The sequence below is a fragment of the Lepus europaeus genome (genome assembly GCF_033115175.1).
Source record: "Lepus europaeus isolate LE1 chromosome 21 unlocalized genomic scaffold, mLepTim1.pri SUPER_21_unloc_4, whole genome shotgun sequence".
Classification (NCBI taxonomy): Eukaryota; Metazoa; Chordata; class Mammalia; order Lagomorpha; family Leporidae; genus Lepus; species Lepus europaeus.
The window spans coordinates 358,991-378,160 of NW_026909009.1; the positions used below are offsets into that span (position 1 = coordinate 358,991).

Below are 19,170 nucleotides of genomic sequence, written 5' to 3' on the forward strand. Positions count from 1 at the left end.
GTGTCCTGAGCACAGGGTAAACCCGTGTTCTTCCCGTTCCTTGCTCTGTAACCTTGAGCAAGTTGCTTTGCCTCTCCGAGCCTTGTGGCTTTGTTGTTGCCACAAACAGGTAGGAAAGCCCAGGAGCTATGACCCAGGAAAGGACCCTGCAGTGGCAGGTGCACACGAAGCAATCATGAAACCTGACCCAGGTGAAATCACGATTTCCAGAAAGCCCATTTGGACAGATCTTGACTTTTTTTTTTGCCCTTTGTCTTTGTTCCTTTTTTCCTTTTTCATCTTTTCCAGCCATTTCGTAAGAACATGACCCTCACCAGTAGCAGATTGGCTTAGCGAAGAAACGGTTGTTTCAATTTCCAGAAACTGTATTTTGCCATCATTTTGTTCTTATCTCTCACACATTATAGATTGATCTCTTAAAAGAAGGCAATTTGTCCTCCAAAAATAAGGTTTTCTCTTTCTGGCAAGCTGCAGTGTCCTGGGGTTCAGGGAAGCCACTCCATTTCCCTGTGCCAGGCTGCCCACCCGCTCTGGGGTCTACAGCACCTCTTATTATCTTTTTTTTTAAATTGAGTTCAGCTGTATTAGAGTTTTTCATCACTGTAACAGAACACCTGGGGCATGCTAACTTTATAGAGAAAAGAGGTTTAGTTAGGTCACAGTTTTGGTGGTCTAAGCAGCATGGTGCAGGCTCTGGTGAGGACACCCACCCTCTATTGTGCCCTTTGGCAAATTTTAGAGGCAGGTGTGTGTAGGTGAATCATGTGGCAAGAGAGGAATTAGGAGCCCACGTGGGGCTGGGAACACCAGCCAGAATTCCATGAGAAACACCTGAACCCCTTTTTATAGCATACTCCCAGTTGCCCTAAGGATTTTCTACTAGGCTCCAGCTCCCAAAGATCTACACCATCATCCAGTGCTGCCACCCTGGGAACCATGAACTTGGGGAAGGGAAGGATGCTCAAACCTTATCCAAACCATAGCATCAGCTTTTGGCTGTGTAATATTTTAAGTTTGAGTTTATGGAATAGGAAATAGATCCAAATAAGTCATTCAAAAATTTAAATAATATTAAAGTCTACATGGAGAAGTCACTTCCCGGGTAATTGTTTATACAAATAAAATCAATACGAGTATATAGTCTTCCTCACCCGGTTTCTTGGAAAAGAGGTACATGCCCCATATACTTTCTGGCCCCCTCTTTTCTTCATTTAAAATATGGCCATCTCTTAAGGATTTATATGTGGTAGACTATAAGGAGCTTGCTTGGTTTTTCTTCCAGCTTCACGAGCTCCCGTGCCATTGTGTGGATTCACCATATTTATTCAGCAGTTCCCTACGGGGATGGATTTCTGGTTTGTTCTGTCTTTGCTATTGCAAATTATGCTGCCGTGAACACCTTGTGCATGTGCGTCTTCCCGTTTGTGGAGGTGTTTCTTCACAGCACATTCCTGGTAGCAATTTAGCTGGCTCAAAGGGAAAATGCATTTGTGCTTTTGACAGTGTTGCCAAGATACCCTCCACAGGGCTGGGCCATTTTGTGCTCCACCAGACCTTGCCAAGAATATACTGGCAAATCTCTGGATTTTTACCAATCCATCTAGGTGAGAGAAAGCAGTCCCTCCATGGGATGTGTGTCATGTAAATTAAATTTCATAGATATATCAGGTGAGTGCAGCAGGAGCCCTCCAATGTGGCCAACAAAAGGACTAAGTTGCCTCGCGTTTTGGTAACCCAGTGGCAGCATTGTCACCCCACTGGAGAGAAGCATGTTCTTTGTGACCGGAAGGTTCCAGCCTAGATTTCTTTGCCTATAGGATTTCCTCTGAGCCACCTTTGTTCTCCCAAGTCCAGCCTTTGCTGCCACGGTGGGAGCCAGTGTGTAATGTCAAGCCCACCTCTCCGCATTTGGCTTTGCAGGCACCTTGCTGTCTTCTTTATTTTTATTTTATTTTATTTTTGACAGGCAGAGTGGACAGTGAGAGAGAGACAGAGAGAAAGGTCTTCCTTTGCCGTTGGCTCACCCTCCAATGGCCGCCGTGGCTGGCGCGCTGCGGCCAGCGCACCGCGCTGATCCGATGGCAGGAGCCAGGTGCTTCTCCTGGTCTCCCATGCAGGTGCAGGGCCCAAGCACTTGAGCCACCCTCCACTGCACTCCCTGGCCACAGCAGAGAGCTGGACAGAAAGAGGGGCAACCGGGACAGAATCCAGCGCCCCGATCGGGACTAGAACCCGGTGTGCCGCAAGGCGGAGGATTAGCCTGTTGAGCCTTGGCGCCGGCGGGCACCTTGCTGTCTTCTAGGGCTCCTCAGGGCACCATCTGGCTGGAAGGGAACCCCAACTCCGCTGGGGAGTCATTTTCCTCAACCCCCCTTATTAACTGCTCGGGGAATCAAAGCACAGTCAAAAGGTGCAGCACAGCAGAGTTCCTTCCCACGGGCTCCCTCTCCCCGTGAACTGTTGCGACTGACTTCGTTCTTGCACTGGTCTCAGGACCAGGCTGAGAGAAGTCTAGTCTGTGGTGGTTCGCAGTGCAGGCTCAGGCCGAATTGCCCAGATGGAAAGCAAAGCTCCTCCGCTCGCCAGCTGTGTGACACCGGGCAAGTGTCCTGAGCTCTTTGGACTCACTGTGTGCCTCTGACAAGTAGAATAGAGAAGAGTGCCTGTTTCACAGGGTAGCTGTGGGGAGTCAATGAGTTGATGTATTGCTCAGCCTGGAGCCCGGGTGCCTGGCCCACTGTAGATCCAGACTAAAAGTGAACTCCCATGGTGACGGTGATGGCGGTGGTGGTGATGATGGCGGTGGTGATGAGGCTAACATAATGATGGTAATGACGGCAGTTAGCCGCATGCTGAGCCCTGAATCTGCATTTCTGTGACCTTCTACAAGCAGTTCAATCACTGGCCCTCAGCTTGATTCTCTCCCTCTTTGCTTTGTACCCATGAGAACAGAGCTGTGCATCTAAAACAAGAATCGGCCAGCCACAGCCCTTGGGCCACATCTGATTTGCTGCTTGCTCTTATAAGTGAAGTTGTATTAGAACACAGCCACACCCGTTTGTTTACATGTTGCCTGTGGCTGCTTTTGGGCTCTGGTGGCAGAGCTGAGGAGTTGCATCAGAGACCTTATATCCTTATAGCCTTCACAGTCAAGAATATTTTCTATCCAGTCCTTTACAGAATAAGTGTGCTGAGTGCTGGTCTAAAGGAGTGGTGGTAAAGACGCAGGAGATGATGCCTCTGCATAGGTGCTGGCCGCAGAGTAGGTGCCCAGTATGTTGAAGCTGCATCCGCCAGGCATTCAACTTCTGTGAACTTGGTGCTGGGCCCTTGCCTGCACCCTCATCACTCTCCTCCCACCCGAAGAGGGAAGATGGAGTAGTTACAGTATGAATAGTTTAATTAAGAATACCATAAAATTATAGCTTGCATATGTATTTCTATCATGTACTATACATTTCCATATGCACCAAAATTACACATGCACATTCATCACAGCAATGGCTATAAAAAGCTGTATCCCGAAGGCTGTACTTTTCGGGAGGTGAAGGCTCTTTTTCAAAGGTAATTTTGACACTGATTTTTCCCTCGCCTGATGACTTCTGAAAGTCCTCCGAGGACGATGTGACTCCCCTCTAAATGGAAGCAGTGCTTATTACCTGTATCTACAGAAAGTAAAACTGACGCATCACAGTCTTGGGACCATTGAAAGGAAATTCTGAGTGCAGATAAAACCCTTCTAAAACCGTACGTGGGAGAATAGGATTATATTTACAAAGATTCCATGCAGTCACTTTATTTTGTTCGTTCTCTTTTCCTGCAGGCATACATCTATTCTAGAAAGTATAGTACGCACGTATCATTTACATTCGATCTTATTTATTGCTTCCCAGCCCAAGCAGGCAGGTCACCTTGCAAAATGCAGAGGAACACCCCTTAATTTTGCAAGCGGCATATATTGATATTAATGTCACCTTCTTCCACTTCCCTGCCTGAATTGTTGTGAGAATAAATGAGATAGAAGGTAGGAAGATACTCAAAGAAGCTAAGTGCAACAGACAGGCGTAGTGTAACCTGGATGCAGCGTCTAGCTACCTGGAGCAGAGAGGCTCAGGGGTGTGGGGACTGGGCCAACCTGTCTTCCAGGGTGGTTAGGTAACAAATGCTCATAATTAGAGCGAATTATCTTCATTGGAAAGTAAGCGAATTATTTTCCAATTTCATGAGTAAAGAAGCTTCTAATGAACTCCAGTGGAGAGATTTGCGTTCAAATTTCAGTAGTTAAGCTCTGTGTTCTTTGTAGTAATATTCTGTTTTTATGGACCACCTTAATTTTTTTTTTACTGTTCTTTATTGGTGTAATAGAATTTTAGAGATGAAAAGCAAACCTAGAGATGATTCAGCCCAACTCTCATTTGAAAAAGAAAATAGGAGGAATCTATGGCCCTACAAGATCCTGTGACTTATCCAAGGTCCCACAGGGAGTCAGCTTCGTCCAGGACTGTATTCCTTGGAGCTGGTGTGATCAGGAAAGCAAGGGCATCGGCCAGACTGCAGGCGTGGCCACGTTCTTGCTTGGACTGGCTGTGTCCTTCCCACTCTCTGCCCTTGCTCTGGGCCCTGCCGGTGTCTTGCTTGCCCCTCAGCACTGCTGGAACTCTCTGGGCCACTAGCCACCCTGGCCTCCAGCCCACTTTGTCTCTGCCAGCTCAGGCCTATCTCTGGCTCCTGGCTCTGCATCGTATGGCCTATATATGGCTAGCCTGAGGACCCCCTCGGAATCCTGGGGCTGACAGCCAGAGCAGGTGTAGCCAGGGGGTTCTGGGAGCTGGCCATACTAGCTCCTGCCCATGAGCAGCAGGCGTTGGTAGGTCATGATCAAATACAACTACCAGATCTTCTGGGCCCTAAATCCTGGCCTCTTTTTTAAAAAAATTTATTTATTTCTGTTTTGTGTGTGTGTATGTGTGTGTGTACTTAATTGATGGACTGTGTTTTAGAACTTTCAGCAAAATGGAACAGAATGTTCAGAGCGGTGTTTAGGTGTTCTTCGCCGTCTTGCCATGCTTCCAGAAGCTTCTGTGCAGTCAGTGCTCAGTGAGGACTTTGCCGACTCTGGGCCTGAATGCCCACTGCAAACCTGCGTTTGCCCCTTGGTGATGTTGGTGAAACCAGGGTGTTGTTGAACCGCTGGGAGGCGAGGTTGGGAAAACTGCAGAAGCAAAAGATACCTGGGCCCTCTCCTGGAGTGCTGGAGCCCTTCCCTGTATTTTAAAATTCAAATCAGAGGCAAAGCTGTCTTCTTCCCAACTCTCTCTCTCTCAAATTTATTTTCATTTTAAGGGAAAGACAGACAGAGAGAGAGAAAAACAGAGATCATCCATCCCCTGATGCTGGGCCAGGCTGAAGACTGGAGCCTGGAACTCCATCCAGGTCTCCCACGTGGGTGGCAGGGACCCGAGCCCTTGAGTCCTCTCGAGCTGCCTGCCAGGGTGCGTGTTAGCAGGAAGTTGTGATGGGAAGTGGAGAGGCCTGGGCGCAAAGCAGGCGCTCTGACATGGGACGCGGGCTTCCCAGGCATTGTCTTAGCTGCACCCACTGCCTGGCCCCATCCCGGTTCCATGACTTGCTCTCCTACGTTCAGCTGTGGCTGGGCCCAGCGGCTCAGACCACGTCAGAGGACGCATTGCTTTCAGCTCTGCTTTTCCTCCTGTGCCCCGTGGAGTACCGGGAGTTACCAGAAGCTCCCGCTTCCGATCTGACGCCTGTTGTTGCCTTTCTTGGGTTCCCCTGAACCAGTCACCATGAACCATGCTCTGATTGACCAGGCCTGCGTCACAGCTCCGTCTGCCCCTGGGAGGGAACTCAGTTCCACTTGGATTAGCAGGCCAAGGAGTGAGGAGAGGATTTCCCAGAAGAGCAGGGTGTTTTGCTAGGACACAGGGCATTGCGTGCCAGACAGCCAGACACAGTGGTTCTATTGTTAAAATGCACCTGCTGACTCCTAAGGTGAGGGGCCAGGGGCACTGAAATTCTGCCATCTTCATAAATCCCAAGGCCCTAGTCAAGGCCGCTCCCTTTCTAGACCAAATATCAGAACCCTGCGGGAGGGGCTGGGCCCCACCCGAGGCACTGGCTGGTGCTGGGGAGTCAGGCTCCTCCTTAGACCTGGGCTCAAACCTACAGGTCCTCCCCCCTCTTCCTCACACTCTCTCCTCCCCGCCCAGAAGGCTCCTGGCATTTGGACATTGCTAGGGGTTCCTGCAGAGGAGGGGGGGGCGCTTGTTGAACATGTCCCAGGGAGTCCATCTCAGCAGTGAAGTCAGAGTCTTTACAGCCTCATCCTGGCTGAGGCAGGGGGCCTCCAGGAGTGTCCTGGCCTGGAAGCCTCCAGGGGACCTGCGCCCTGTGAGGTGCTTCCCTCCTCAGATCTTGCTGCTGGCACTTGCTCGGCTCTGAGAGCGAGTGGGCAGAGCCCGGGAGAAAGCCACGTGTCACTTGGTGCCAGAGCCCAGGGCAGCCAAGCACGTGGTCAGGAGGGCACAGCAGAGTGGGAGGAGGTGGAGGGAACGGCACAGGGCACTCAGAGTCCAGAGGGGCTTCTGGAAGGTTCTGGAAGCAAACAGTGGTACCTTCCTTCTGCACCTCTTCTCTCTGATCGCAAACAGAGACTTCCCAGCTGCTTTTCCAGCCCCTTGCACTCTCTCGTTCCAAGCTCTTTGCCCTGAGTCATCTGTGGCTTACCCGCTGCCTGCCTCCTGTACCTCAGATCTTTGCAGGCAATTCTCTAATCCCGCTTGGTCTCTGCTGTCGCCAGGTGGGGCACATTTATCCCTCTTGGGCCTGCTGAGGCAGTGTCCTGTGGTGGCTTAGAACAGGGATTGGTTGGCAAACTGCAGTCCCTGGGCCGAATCCGGCCTCAGCCTGTTCTTATAAACCAAGTGTGATTGGAACCTGGCCAGCCCATTTGTTTCGGCTTTGTCTGGGGCTGTGTTCGAGCTACAGTGGGACAGTTGAGTATTACAGCAGCGAGCACACACTGGCAGGGTGTGAGATGTGTACTCTCCAGCCGTTTACAGGAAAAGCTGGCCGGTCCCGGTGGGTTGTCTGGCCTCTGGAGCCACGCCACTGGGGTTTAACACTAGGCTCCGCGGCTTCTTAGCGGGGTGACCTTGGATGAGCACCTAATGTCCTTGGGCCTCATTTTCCCCTGGGGGTGTGTCGTGAGCGAATGCACCATGGAGTATTGGGTGACGTGGCAGCTGCAGTGGCAGCACTGAGGGGAGCAGGAGGCGTGCCACAGCGTGAGCTTTGATCACTCCGTGGACGTTTGGCACAGGGGTTAAGCCACCAGCTGGGACGCTCACGTCCTGTGTTGCCATGTCTGGTTCAAGTCCCGACTCTGCTTCCCATCCAGCTTCCTCCTAATGTGCACCCTGGGTGGCAGCAGGTGTTGACCCAAGTACTTGGGTCCCTGCCACTCATGTGAGAGACCCGGATGGAGTTCTGGGCTCCTGGCTGGCCCAGCCCTGGCTATTGTGGGCATTTGGGGATTAAATCAGCAGATAGGAGATCTTTTGCTGCCTACCTCTCTACCCCTCAAATAAGTAGATTGAATGAATGAATTTGAAGAAGAAGAGAGCCCTGGCCTGAGTTGCAGGTCGTGTGGGGCCATAAGGCTCCAACATGCTACATTTCCTAAGCATGTGGGGCAGCAGAACCTCACACGGGGTGGAAGGGTCTTGCCAGGGCCTCGGGGAAAGTAACGCCTGACTTGCCTTGAACTCAGGTTCTGGAGTCAGGACTCGGGCTCTGTGTCTTCTACCACTCAGCCACAGGACCAGGACAAGCACAGGCAAGGCGCCTCGCGCAGATCTGAGGGGGTCTCATAGTCAGATTTGCATACGTGCACGTTGGCACCCAAGAGTGAGGCCATTTCCAATAGCGCCCTGGGCACCACGCTCACCCCACACCAGTCTGGGCCCTGCTCACAGCCAGATCTGCCTCCAGCCTGGGAACACACAGCAGTTTCTCCAGCTGATGAGTGGATGATGTTGTTGGCTTGCTTTTAGGGTCCGTGTTGGAGGAAATGTGTCCCCTCCTTTGGTAGGGGGAGGTCCGGGCACCTGTGCAGAGCTGTTGGCACATGAGTGGGTGCCTCTCCAGCCCCAGCCTGCTCCCTTGTGTATCATCCTCACAGCGTGAGTGCCGCTTTGGCACATGGGGAAGCTGGTGCCTGGGGTGTCAGGGGACGTGCCCTGCCTAGGTCATACAGGGAGTTAGCATCAGGGTTCTGGGAACTGAGCCAGTCTGCCTGAGGTTAGATCTCAGGCTGTTCACCAGGCATGGCCCACTGTGATACAGCCACAGGAGTGTCACTGGGCTTGAGTTCCCCTGTAAGTAACCATGACGGCTCAGACTGCCATGTGGAGGCAGGCGGCCTATAGGAGACGGGTGGTTGGTGCCGCCAGCAACCCAGGCTTCCTCTGTTTTTCCTCCGGGCCACCCTGAAATGTGGCTTTCTTCCTTGTCCTCAGGCATCTTGCCACCTCCACAGAATCAGGCAGTGGACAGCTGTTGCGTGGGCAGAGAGCGCTGTCTCCAAACTTACCTAGGATTTGGGTACGTGGAAGAGATTTGGGAGAAGAGCATTCAAATTGGGTGAACAGCATGAGCAAAGGCACAGGGGTCGGAGAGGTTAGGGCACAGGTGAGGGTCAAGACTGTCAGAAGGAACATAATTGCTATTTATGTTGGTCTAAGCCAAAGAGAAAGGGTCACTGGACTTGCTTCAGGTGCAGCTGGATCCAGGGCATCTACACAAATTCATCAGAACTCCACTTCAGCCTGTCAGCTCCTTTCCTCTCTGTGTTAGGACAGGACGGCCCTTAGCAGCTGCTGGCACACTTTATCTTACCACTCCTACAGCAGAGAGCTCCTCCCCGTGGCTCTAGCAGGAGTCCCAGGGCCATCCTCCTTGGCTGCCGTGGCTCCAGGCCCATCTCGGAATCTGCAGGCTAGGGCCTGTTGTGAGAGGTGGATGGGCTGATCAGCCAGACCTGACTCTCACTCCCACGCTTGGGCCACACATGTGTTCCGAGTCAGGAGGGGGAGGTGGCGGTATTTCCTGATGGGTGCTCCTCGGCTGCAGGTGGTTCTGTTTGGCCCGATTGCCAGGCGTGCGAGTGCGTGCCCAGGAATCAGAAGTGGGGCCATGGGCTGCATCACAGAGGACTCTGCCTTTCTCCATGAGGGCACAGGCCTGGCTGCTCTCATAGCAGGGCCCCGGTCACGCAGGCTTGAGCAGCACAGAAGCTCATGTCTCTGGCAGGACACGGCTGAGGCAGGAGCAGGCAGCCCGGGGATCATGGGAGAAGCCAGGCACCAACTCTGTGCCGTGGCATCTTCCAGATGTCCCTCCCTCCCCACAGCCCCGGACAGCTCACTGCCTCCTCCACCCAGGGCCAGGGGAGCCCAGCCTCTTCCCTTTAAGGGCACAGCCTAGAACAGGCACCCATCCTGCCTCCCACCTGCACCTCGGGGCTCCTGCCCAGCCGCAGGGGATTCTGGGAACTCAGTGCAGGAGGAGAAGGGGACATGGATATTGGGTGTCAGCCCCCAGCCTGCCACACCAGGTGTATTAATTCTGCTTTGTGTGGCTCTAAATAAAGCAGCCCAGAACAGTGTCTTGGGAAAGAGAAGGTTTATTTCAGCTTCTGGTTTGCAGGTTGTTGTTCAGGCTCAGGAGGCCCCATGGGCTGGCATCCACGTAGGCTGCTCGTAGGAGGTGTGGACGATGATCATGGGGGGAGCCCGGAGTGGAGAGACAAAACCTAGGCTGATCTTGAACTCACAAAATGATCTTTTTTTAAAGATTATTTATGTATTTATTTGAAAGGCAGAATTACAGAAAAGCAGAGGCAGGAGAGAGAGAGAGAGAGAGAGAGAGACAGAGAGAGACAGAGAGAGGTCTTCTATCTGCTGGTTCACTCCCCAAATGACCATTAACGGCTGAGCTGATCCAAAGCCAGGAGCCAGGAGCTTCCTCGAGGTTTCCCACGTGGGTACAGGGGCCCAAGGCCACAGCAGAGAGCTGGATTGGAAGTGGAGCAGCAGGACTTGAACTGGCACCCATATGGGACGCTGGCACTGTAGGCGGCAGCCTTACCTGCTACGCCAAAGTGCCGCCCCCAAAAAATGATCAAAATCACTTGCTCACAAGGCCCTTTTTGAGAAGCTGAATACTTCCCAAAGGCCTGATCATCTCAAATGGAAAGGGTTTTTTTTTTTTTTTAAAGATTTATTTTATTTATTTGAAAGACAGAGTTACAGAGAGAGGTAGAGACAGAGAGAGAGGTCTTCCATCCACTGGTTCACTCCCCAGGTGGCTGCAATGACTGGAGCTGGGCCGATCTGAAGCCAGGAGCTTCTTCCGGGTCTTCCATGCGAGTGCAGGGGCCCAAGGACTTGGGCCATCCTCCACTTCCTTCCCAGACCATAGCAGAGAGCTGGATTGGAAGAGGAGAAGCTGGGACTAGAACCGGTGCCCATATGGGATACCAGCACTGCAGGCCAGGGCTTTAACCCACTGCGCCACAGCGCCACTGCACCACTGTGCCACAGCGCCAGCCCCAGAAAGGTTGTTTTTAAGAATTCTGCGGCACATACTTGGGAAGTTCCAGTAAGATGCAGTGAAGACTTCTGAGCCCAGGTGGCCCGACCCACGTGGTGCCGGCCTGTGTGAGACCCCCCAGCTGTGCCAGACTCCTGTGCTCAGCCCCTCCCGTGCTAGTCCACGTCCCTGGGAGGAACACAGACATTCACTACCCCCACCTCTGAAGCTGTCTCAATTTTTGCGCATAGAGATCGGTGCAGATCCGAACAGAAGCCGGCTCGAGGCTGCACATCGAACCCCCCGTGGACTACTCGGAAGATTTTGAGTCGACTGAGGATGACGATGCCAAGACCATGGATGTTTCTGGGGATCGTCCACAGGTAGGGATTGGCCGTGGCCTTGTGCCCTGAGCTCAGGGCTCCGGTGGCCCTTGGGACACTTTCCATCAGTTATTCATGCCATTGTCCTCACTCGCACCTGGGTCCCTCCCTCCTGTATTCATCTCAACACACTTTGATGAGCACGCGGGCTGGGTGCTAGATGCCGGTGTCCCCAGGTCAGTGAGGCTGGGGTCTGATACCCCACATAGCCCCTCGATGGCACAGAGCAGCTGAGGAGTGAGGACAAAGCATGGGGGGAAGGGAGGAGGGGACTGGCGTCCAGGAAGGCTCCCCAGAGGGAGTGACTTCGCCCTGGGTCAGAGTTTAGTGGGGAAAGGTAGGCGGGCAGAGCTGGCGCTCAGTCTGTCTACATATGTAGACGTGCACTGTTACCGCCGTAGGCAGCAGAGAACGCAAGCACAAACCGCTGTGGCTCAGGGTCCTCGTGGTCAGTGCGTGACTTTGCCAGCTGCTCACTCCCATCGTACTCAGACTGCCATATCCTCTCAACTGCAGTAGTAGGAGGGAGTCTTCCTAAGTTCATGGGAACACAGAGTAGGAAAAAAATGCAAAAAATAAGAATCTTTCAATTCAATTTTTCCATGGACTTTAAACTTTTTAAAAATTATTATTTCCTTGAGAAGCAGAGAGAGAGCTCGCTCGCATCTGCTGGTTCACACCCCAAATGCCCACAATGGCTGGGACCAGGGCCCCACTGAAGCTAATCATAGTCTGAAGCCACATGTGGGTGGCTTCACTTGAACCATCACCTGCTGTCCCCCGGGAAAGGTACTAGCAGGAAGCTTAGGGTCAGGAGCCAGAGGCAGGCTCAAACCCAGGCACTGCGACATGGAATGAGGGCCTCCTACGCTGTGCCTTAACCACTAGGCTAAATGCCCACCCCTCCCCAAACTTCTGCAAGTCCCCTCGTGTATCCCAGTCTTGCCTTGAGCAGGCATCTGTCGTGCACCTGTTATTGGGCTTCAGGCTCTGTCCCAGACACCAGAGACAGAGCAATGGACAGAACTGCTGAGACATTTATTCTTAAACAACTTACATTATTATTCTCCAAACGGGAGACAGACCATAAAGAAAACCAAAGGAACAAGCAGTGAGATCATTTCAGGTACTGATGTATTCTCAGGAAGGTAGGACAGTAAGATGGTATGGGAGAGAGGGAAGGAGGGCCTCTCCTAGGTATGACATTTCAGCTGAATGGTGATGGGTAAGCAGGCGCAGCTTGGGAAGCAGCAATGGGAAAAGCATTCCAGGCAGAGGGAACAGCAAGTGTAGTGGGTGTGAGGCTGGGCTTATTTGGGGAGCAGGCATAGGAGAGCAATGGGATGTGGAATGAGGTGAGGCTGGGCCCACCAGGGGTGCCTGAGGATGGTTACCTGGCATTTACCCCGAGAGCATTGCTTTTATAGTCAAGAGTGTGTGAGTAGATCGTCTACCTGGTTACGCACAGGTGGAATTCTCCAGAGATGGCAAGTGATGGTCAAGTTGGTAAGCTGGCCCCTGGGCAATGGGCAGATTGCACAGCCTCACCACAGGGCCCAAGCCTCACTTCCGCCCGGCGATTCCATGCCCCAAAACTGCTTTTACAGAATGAAAGTGGGCATCCAGGCGAGTGGCCTGTGGTCCAGGGAACATGTGTCTGCTTTCCGTGGCGTGTCTGCACTGCCGTGTCTGCTGATGATGGAGGGCCAGGCGAGAAGCGGGCCTCACCTTGTTGTTCCACGTTGGGGGTCCCAGGGGGCTGGGAGTAAATTGTAAATTTTTGTCTTCCTCAAAAACAAAGAGTCCTTGTCCTTGCCTGTGGAACGACTCCGTGTCCTTGTTTCTCTGGCCCACCGGTGAAACGGGAATTAAGTAGTAGGAAAAGCTGTGGTCTTCGTCGACTTGAAAACTCGGGCCACACAACACACACATGCACACACACACAGTATGCTTTTGTCCTCTGCTCAGAATCAGAGTGAGCAAACGGAGCCGTGCGTTTGCCTTCGTCTGTTGGGGAGGCTGATCCTCAGCCACGTTGCACCTGTCGCAGGGCCGGCCTCGCGTCCATGCCCCAGTATGCGTGTGTGCCCTGCAGACAAGGGACTGTAGCAGTCTGCCGTCGGCCAGGCATCCAGCACCTTCTGTGCGGTGAGCCCGCAGTCCCTCCTACGCAAGCTCCCAAGCTCCCTGCCCCATAAGGCTCCCTCACCTGCTCCTGGGTTCCGTTAGTGTTCCTCTGTGCACCTGCTCAGAATTGGCATGGCTGCTGCTCTGCCAGCATTTCATTTTCTTCCCTGTGAGTGCTTGATTGTATTTCTTTCTCTCCCTTTTTCCAAAAACCCCATCTTGAGGGGGCTCTCCTTAAGGCTTCACAGTGCATTTCCCCTTGGAAATTTCCTGCTAAATAAAAGAGGCAAATGGCAGCACTAGTTTTCCGGGGATGGCAGAAGCCTTCAAGGGATGCAGATGGAATAGGGGAAGAAAAAGAAAGCGTGGGCACACACACTCAGCCGCCTCTCACTGTTTGCAAGCGCAGCCCACAATGGAGCAATAGGAAATGCGTGTCCGCGTAGGTACTTGTCTTCCGACCCTCGCTGTTGAAACACACCGGCCTCTTTGCCTTCAATCAGACCCTCCGTGAACTTCAATTTCCCCGTGGCTGTGCGTTCACAAACCTGCGTGCTGCAGACATGTTCTCCTGGCCTCCACCCTGCCAACCTGCACGGTGCTTTTCAAAGATGTGATTTCTCAGCTGACATTTAAGACTCAGGAGATGCCGTGTGAAAGCCTGAGCCAGGGGCTTGCGCTGAAAAATCAGAAGGCTTAGGAGCCACTTTCTTCTACGATAGCAATGAGTGGGGCTGGGGAGCGGGTGTCCCCTTGGACAGGTGTGTGTTCCCCGGTGTGCCGCAGTCCCCACCACCAAGTTCTCAACACTGCAGATAAGACGGATGATGGGGCAGGCATCTGGTACAGCTGTTAAAATGGCACTTAGGAGGGGCTGGCACTGTGGCGTAGTGGGTAAAGCCACCGCCTGCAGTGCCGGCATCCCATATGGGCACTGGTTTGAGTCCTGGCTGCTCCACTCCTGATCCAGCTCTCTGCTATGGCCTGGGAAAGCAGAAGACGGCCCAAGTGCTTGGGCCCCTGCACCCACATGGGAGGCCCGGAAGAAGCTCCTGGCTCCTAGCTTCAGATCAGTGCAGCTCTGACTGTTGCGGTCATTTGGGGAGTAAACCAGCAGATGGAAGAACCCTCTCTCTCTCTGGCTTTGCCTTTCTTTGTAACTCTTTCAAATAAATAAAATAAAACTTCAAAAAAAAAATGCCACTTGACACCTGCATCCCACAGCAGAGTGCCTGGTCTTGAGTTCAAGCTCTGTTCCTGATTCTAGCTTTCTGCTGTCGAGCACCCTGGAAGGCAAGGGAGCAGGTGAGGACTCAAGTAGTTGGGTCCCTGCCACCCATGTGGAAGATCCAGGTGGAGTTCCTGGCTCCTGGCTTCTTTGGCCTGGCTCAGCCCCAGCTGTTGTGGGCATTGGTGTGTGTGTGTGTGTGTGTATGTCCATATCTTCTGGGTCTCTGCCTTTCAAAATAAAAGAATTATAAAAAGATGGTAAATGAGTATAGATCAGAAGGTGGTGGGGACTTCTAAGAAAGAGAGCTGAGGTGATATCATGGTAGAGACCATAAGAAGGGAGAGAGTGAGCCACGCAGAGCAGAGCATCCAGGCCCCTGGAGGAGCAGGTGCAGAGGCCCGAGGTGGAACGCTGGCAAGGAGGCCAGCGTGGTTACAGAGCGGGGGCACGGTGAGGAAGAGGAGGTGTGGCCAGGGAAGCAGGCATGGGTCAGGTTGCACAGGGCTTGAGGGCTGGGATGATGTGGGGCTCTCACTGACTGTGAGTCAGCTGGTTTAAACCCTCCAGACTAAAAATGAAAGGTGTCCTTGCACCTAAGGAAAGTCAACCAGGGATGTCCCGGTCCCGTGAAGTTCCCCCAGTGGACTTATCCAAGAGCAAGAGAAATAAGGGGAAGGTGTGACCCCCGTCCCATGGACGTCTCCTGGAAACCTTCAGGAGTCTGTTCCCATCGTATGGGTTCTGGAGCTGGCGGCCCAGGGGTCTTCCCACGATCACCATTCAACATCATTACAGATGCATACAGCTCTCAGGGCCAAGCATCTGTCCCCTGTGATCAGCGCACCCCACCCCACAGGGCCCTGTAGCAAATCTCTGCAGTTGTCCTTCATCCATTTCAACAGCGATTCTTGAAAAATGCGGGATTGCTTTTTCATAATATTGTATTTATTCATCTATCTATTTAGTTTGATTTGAAAGGCAGAGACAAAGAGATCTTCCATTCACAGGTTCGCTTTCCAAATGTCCACAACAGCCAGAGCTGGGCCAAGCTGAATCCAGGATCCCAGAACTCCCACCTGGGTTTCCCAGGTGGGTGTCAGGGATTGAGGTACTTGAGTCATCACCACTGCCTTCCAGGGTGCACATGAGCAGGAAGCTGGAATCAAAAGCAGAGTCAGGACTCGAACCCAGGACTCTGATATGGGAGGTGGGCATCCCAAGCAGCAGCTTAACCACTGTGCGGGACACCTACCCATGAGGGACCACTTTTAAGGCAGTTCCATTGCTTGGATACTTCTGCCATTTGGGACTACCATGTAATAACTCTTAACTGGGTACCTTTGTAAAAAAAATATTACCATAATATAAAGGGATTGTACTATCCATGTCATTTGATGATTGTACTTTATTTACTTGACACCACCCCATAGCCATCTTTCCATGCCAGCACTCCCCCAACCATCATGCAGCTCATTGGGTCAGAGCGCTGTTTTGGGAGTTGGTAGCATGAGTTTGAATCCCGGTCCTGGTATTAGCTGTGCCTGCAATGGCGCAGGGACAGCAAGAGTGCAATCAGTTCACCTTTGGGAGTGAGAGCAGAGGGTGAGGAGACAGAGAGGGGAGGCAGGGGCCCCAAAAGAAGAATGATGCCTCCCTCATATCTTCAGGACTGTAGGCTGCTTCTACCATGCCTAGGTCTCTGTGCTTGTCTCTATGGCACCACACCCTGTGACTTTAATTTCTCCCTTCTGAACCTACAAGGGCCTAACCCTCCCAGCAGTACAGACAGAGAAAGAATCCTTTTAACTTCTCAGGGTGTAATGGTAAGGTGGAGTCCCAGCATCCTAAGCAGGAAGTTGCCAGCACCTTTCCCATAGCCAAGCTGCTGGGGCAGAAGATGGGCCCCACGAGAGCTTCTGTGACAACCACACAGATTAACAAAAGGATTTGGCTGTAACAGAAAAAACTCTGGCCTGCCCACCAGAAGACTTAAAACACATGATTTTTTTTTTTTTTTTGGCAATGTTTTTTTCCCCCCAGAAACCTTTGATTTAAAGAATACAAGCTTCATGCATTTCATAAATACAACTTTAGGAACATGGTGATCCTTCCAACCAGACCCACCCTCCCAACCAACACTCCCACCTTTCTTCCTCATCCCTCTACTATTCCCATTCTTATTTTTTACTAAGATTTGTTTTCTTTTTTAAAAGATTTATTTATTTATTTGAAAGGCAGAGTTACAGAGAGAGAGAGAGGTGAGACAAAGAATCTTCCATCCATTGGTTCACTCTCCAAATGGCCTCAAGGAGCAGGGCAGGGCTGGGCTAGCAGAAGCCAGGAGCCAGGAGCTTCTTCCCAGTCTTCCATGTGAGTGCAGGGGTCCAAGGACTTGGGCCATCCTCTGCTGCTTTCTCGGGCATATTAGCAGGGAGCTGGATTGGAAGTGGAGCAGCCAGGACTCAAACTGGTGCCCATGTGGGATGCTGGTGCTGCAGGCAGCAGCTTTACCTGCTTATGCCACAGTGCCGGCCTCACTAAGATCTATTTTCAATTAACTTTACGCACATACGGTTAACTCTTTACTAAGTAGAGAGTTCGACAAATAGTATGAAAAAAACTGTTCATTAACAGTTGAGACAAAGGCTATACAAAGTCATTGCATCTCAAAGTGTCAATTTCATTTCTATAGATTACCTTTTAGGTGCTCCATTAGTTATCACAGATCAGGGAGAACAGATGGAATTTGTCCTTTTAGCACTGGCTTATTTCACTAAGTATGATGTTTTCCAGTTGCATTCATTTTGTTGCAAATGACAGGATTTCTTTTTTTTTTTAACCATTGTGTAGTATTCCATGGTGTACATATCCCATAATTTCTTTATCTGATCTTCAATTGATAGGCATTTGGGTTGATTCCATGTCTTAGCTATTGCAAATTGAGCTGAAATTAACATGGGGGTACAGATCACTCTTTCATATGCTGATTTCATTTTCCTTGGGTAAATTCCCAGGAGTGGGATGGCTGGGTCATATGGTAGGTTGATATTCAGATTTCTGTGTTATCTCCATACTGTCTTCCATTGTGGCTATACCAGTTTATATTCCCACCAACAGTGGATTAGGGTACCTTTTTCCTGACATCCTCACCAGCATTTGTTGTTTGTTGATTTCTGTATGAAAGTCATTCTGACTGGGGTGAGGTGAAGCCTCATTGTGGTTTTGATTTGCATTTCCCTGATAGTTTGTGATCCTGAACCTTTTTTTCATGTGTCTGTTGGGCATTTGGATTTCCTCTTTTGAAAAATGCCTATTCAAGTCCTTTTCCCATTTCTTAACTGAGTTGTTTGCTTTATTGTTTTTGAGTTTCTTGATCTCTTTATATACTCTGATTATTAATCCTTTATCAGTTGTATAGTTTACAAATAATTTCTCCTGTCAGTTGCCTTTTCTTCATGATGGTTTTAAAAATGAGAGCAAGAGCTCACAGTACATGAACGTGTACTGAGTGCTAAGCACCACATTGAGGATGTACCATCCGTCACTACATCAGACCTGTGAGTTAAATGCTAACTATCAGGACAAGCATCGTGGCGTAGCAGATTAAGCCGCTGGCCAGCGACACTGGCATCCCATATGGGAGCTGGTTATGTCCTGGCTGCTCCACTTCTGATCCAGCTCCCTGCTAATGTGCCTGAGACAGCATTGGAGGATGGCCCAGGTACTTGGGTTCCTGTACCCACATGGGAGACCTAGAAGAAACTCCTGGCTCCTGGCTTTGACCTGCCTCTGCCTTGGCTGTTGTAGCCATTTAGGAAGTAAACCAGTGGATGGAGGTTTTCTCTTTCTCTTTCTCTCTCTCTCTGTAACTCTGGCTTTCAAATAGATAAATAAAAAAAATTTTTTTTAGAAAAAAAATGCTAGGTATCTTCATTGCCATGTTACAGTTTGAAAAAATTGAAGAAGGGAGAAGTAATGTTGTTCACTCAGGCCTCAGAGAAACCCCGGGCGCCACGATTCCCTGTTCCTTGGAATGAGCAGTGACAGGCTGGGAACGACCCAGGCCTGCATTTGCTTGAGGTTGTGCCACAGTCTGTTGTGAATATTATCGATCTTCTGCCTGGGGGTGAGGTGCTCAGAGGTAGCCATCCATCAGTTAGGTTTCACAGTGTTTTATTTTATTTATTTATTTTTTTTGACAGGCAGAGTGGATAGTGAGAGAGAAAGACAGAGAGAAAGGTCTTCTTTTGCCGTTGGTTCACCCTCCAAAGGCCGCCGCGGCCAGCGCACTGCGGCCGGCGCACCGCGCTGATCCAATGGCAGGAGCCAGGTGTTTTCTCCTGGTCTCCCATGGGGTGCAGGGCCCAAGCACTTGGACCATCCTCCACTGCACTCCTGGGCCACAGCAGAGAGCTGGCCTAGAAGAGGGGCAACCGTGACAGAATCCGGCACCCCGACCGGGACTAGAACCCGGTATGCCGGCGCCGCAAGGCGGAGGATTAACCTATTGAGCCGCGGCGCTGGCTTCACAGTGTTTTAAACCATAACAGAGGGAACCTCTCCTTAGCCAAATAGCTCCCCAGTGAAGCCATAGCTGATAACGTAGATGAGAAATGTTTTTCAAAAATGAAACCCGATGAGGAAACAACCAGACAGACCCAAGTTGAAGGACAGCTTACAAACCAACTGGCCTGGGGTCTTTGCAGACACCAATGGCCTGAGGCCTGAGAAAGGCTTGGGGCCGCACCCTATGAAAGGTAGGTACAGCGAGTTCACCCTCCTGCAACGTGGTCAGAGGAATTGCTCCACTGAAGGGTG

The 19,170-nt window shown here is 51.4% G+C and overlaps 1 long non-coding RNA gene across 1 annotated transcript in view; it reads left to right on the plus strand.

The window, feature by feature from the left end:
- Positions 1–19,170, plus strand: part of LOC133754341 (uncharacterized) — a 51,272-nt gene that overhangs the window by 15,262 nt on the left and 16,840 nt on the right. Inside the window, exon 2 of the long non-coding RNA XR_009865212.1 lies at positions 10,863–10,994. This is a non-coding gene — a long non-coding RNA (uncharacterized LOC133754341). The remainder of the gene's footprint in view (positions 1–10,862; positions 10,995–19,170) is intronic.